Below are 3,306 nucleotides of genomic sequence, written 5' to 3'. Positions count from 1 at the left end.
ACGTAGTAACCCCAAGTTGCAGTTGAATTGGAAATATGTATATGTATAAAATTCCTATTTTGCAGTTGAAAAAAGTGAGGCTTGGAGAAGTTGAATAGTTTTCTCAGATCACACAACTAATAATATCAGAGCCCAGGTAAAGCCTAAAGTGGTCTGATTCTGAAAATTATGCCATTTTCTTTCTGCCACATTGGCCACAGAGACACGTTTCATGGTACTTTCACAGATGGGAAGCATCTGTGTATTGAACACATGAATATGTTATATGTGGGAAAGGAGGACAATGGGTAGAAACTCCCTCTCTCATGCTTGTGACAGAAAGATGGCAGACTTTTCTAGCAAAGATTTTAATTCCCATCTATCAAGCCACATGGGGTGCAACAAACAGAGTTAGACTGTTTGGGTTAGACTATCTGGATCTCACGAGGTGTCAGGTTACATTTGAAGCCTGCCTAAGAGGATGCAGAGGGTTGCAGCCATCAGTTCTATGTCATTTAGGTTCTGTTGTATAAGAAATGACCCCAAAACTTAGTTGCCTGGGCAATTCTTCCAGTCTCAGCAGTCTAGGCTGATGTTGGTTGTGTTCCCTCACATGTCTGTATTGAACTGTTGGTTTGACTGGTGTGGGATGGCCTCACTCATGTGTCTTGTGGCTGGTAGGCCACTTGCCAGAGCCTGGCTGACTACTGGCTGGTAAGCCTTGTTTCTCCTCCACATGACTTCTTATCCTCCAGCAAGTGAAACAGGGTTTGTTCACATGGAAGCTGCAGCATTCCAAGAGCAATAGTGGGCAACCCTTCTTGGGGTCTGGGCTCAGAACTCACACATCATGTGTTCCATTGCATTCTATTGGCCATAGCAAGTCACAAGGCCAGCTCAGACTCAAGGAGTGGGGAAATGGACTCTGCCTCTCTTGATAAGCTGGATTGTAAAATCACATTGAAAGAGTGAATACAGAGAGAAGAATAATTACAGACAAATTTGCATTCTAAAACAAGACCAATTGGTTGATATCTTCTACACCATTCAGAACACAACCAGATGTGGCCACCCACAACTCTGATAAATTGGCTTAAATGAAAATCTGAGCTTTGTGAGTTCAACCAGAAACCCTATTCAGATAATTAATCTATAACAAAATTAATAAATCCAAAGGACATTCTGAAGTACTTTTCATCACTATAATCCAGAGATAGTGTTTTTTTCTTTTTTAACTTACTGTGGTCCATTTTAATGTCTACATATGTAAAGACTGCTTTCTGCTCCCAGCTCTTTAAAGCTGCCTCCCCCCCACCCCGGAAATCAAGTATCATCAATATTCTGCAATAAACCCAGTAGATTAAAGAAAGAAGCCACATGAATTAAAACTGTACAGCAAGAATTCAGTGACAACTTAGATTCCCTGAAAGGTCAAAGAATGTTGTCTACATTTTAATAGCTACTACAGAATTCATATTTGAACTTAAACAGTGAAGAATATCTATTGAGTGCATTCTAGGTGCAAATACTGTACTGGGCACTTGATATATCTCATATTGTTTAATCCTCCCTACAAATTTATGATTCAGAAATGAACACTAACATCTCCATTATTCATATAACGGGACTGAAACTTAAAATGTATGGTACATTGCTCAAGATTCCTCCCTGTCCATTAAGAGGTAGGGTCTATTTCATCATCTCTTAAATCTTGGCTCCACCATGTGACTTGCTTTGGTCCAGAGACATTAGTAAATGTGATTCAGGCAGAGAATTGAAACACACTTAACATTACGGCTTGCTTTCCAGCTACACTTGAGATCCTAGGACCGCCATATGAATGAGTCCAAGCTGCCTTGCTGGAAGATGGGAGGCTACATGGCAGAGATCCAAGGAGGACCAGCTGAGAGTCAGCCAGCCCTTGGCCAATCACCTGTCAACTTCCAGACATCTAAGTGAGGTCATCCTAGATCATGCATCCTCCAGCCAACCCTCCAGCTGTCCCAAGCTAGTGGAAGCAGAGCTGGGAGCCAAGCCCATGTTATCACATTCCAAAGCTTATGTCCTTAATAGTAACAGTGTACTGACTTCTCTAAAATGTGTACTGTTCCTCAGAACGTTGATGAGGCTAACAGCTGTTAAAGAATCTATGAAGACTGTTTGGCATACAGAGAAGTAGAGGCAGAAATTTGCCTTGTTAATGAACTCCAAGTGCCTTTACACACACCAAGGACAATGGAGTAACCCTCAGGACAATAGAAGCCCATGAAGATTATGATCAAAGGCTTGGAATTTTAAACAAAGCCTTGGAAAGATAAAATTGCAAGTAGCAAGGACATAGATTGAGGAAAGGGGAAGTATAGAGGCAGAGAAACCAGAGGCAGCAATCTAAGGGTGAATTAATCTAGGGGTGAAGTTATGAGTCAAGATAGCAACAGGGAGATTGAGAGGAGGTGAGGAGATGCATGGGAGGCATTAGGAGGGGCACCTATAGCACACAGTTATTTAATCCTATGCCCATCTCTGTGGGCTGTCACTTCACTCAAGTACTCTTGAACTCCTATGACGATCCTGACTTACATAGATGCTAAGATACAAGTTGGGGAGAGAGAAAAACAGAGACCAAAAGAGATTGAAATATGGGGTCCATGTGGTCTCATTGGAAAATCCTTGGTCTGAACTCAGGAAATAGGAGTTTTGATCCTGCTCTGACATCATTTACTCTGGAGTTTGTATAAGTAACGTTACTGCACTCAGTCACTCAGTCTTCATCTCTGTCCAAAGGGAACCCTTTGAAGGATGGTTCTTAAAAAGGTTAAAAGCATTAATAAATATACTGTATTACTGATTTGTAAGATAGTTTTCTCTATGAACACTTCCCATGCCAAGATAGTTACAAGTTCGGAAAAAGTTAAATGGAATTTACCAGAATCCTTTTCATTAATTTCCCACTAATGTCAACTCTTAGATTAATTAGAAAGCCAGATTGTCTCTAATGTCTTTGGGGAACAGTCTGAAGGCTCAATAGGCTGACCTTAAGGAAACTGACATCCAGGAGAAATTTCTCTGGCCTCATTCTATATTTACCGAGAGATTTAGAAGTGAATGATCCCCTTGTTGTCTCATGCCCATTGAATCAAGACACAAGTTCTTGGTTTCAAATCCTAGGCTCTTCTCTTAATAGCTGCATAATCGTGGGCAAGCTACTTAAATAGTCTGTGTCCCAGTTTCCTTATCTATAAAATCTGTAATTATAATACCTATTTTATAGGGTTGCTGTTAAAGTTAAATGAGTTCCTTCTAGATCTGGTGCTTAGAAAGGTGTCT

The sequence above is a fragment of the Balaenoptera borealis genome, assembly GCF_965194805.1.
Source record: "Balaenoptera borealis genome assembly, chromosome: 16".
NCBI lineage: Eukaryota > Metazoa > Chordata > Mammalia > Artiodactyla > Balaenopteridae > Balaenoptera > Balaenoptera borealis.
Note: the sequence above shows the minus strand (reverse complement) of the source record.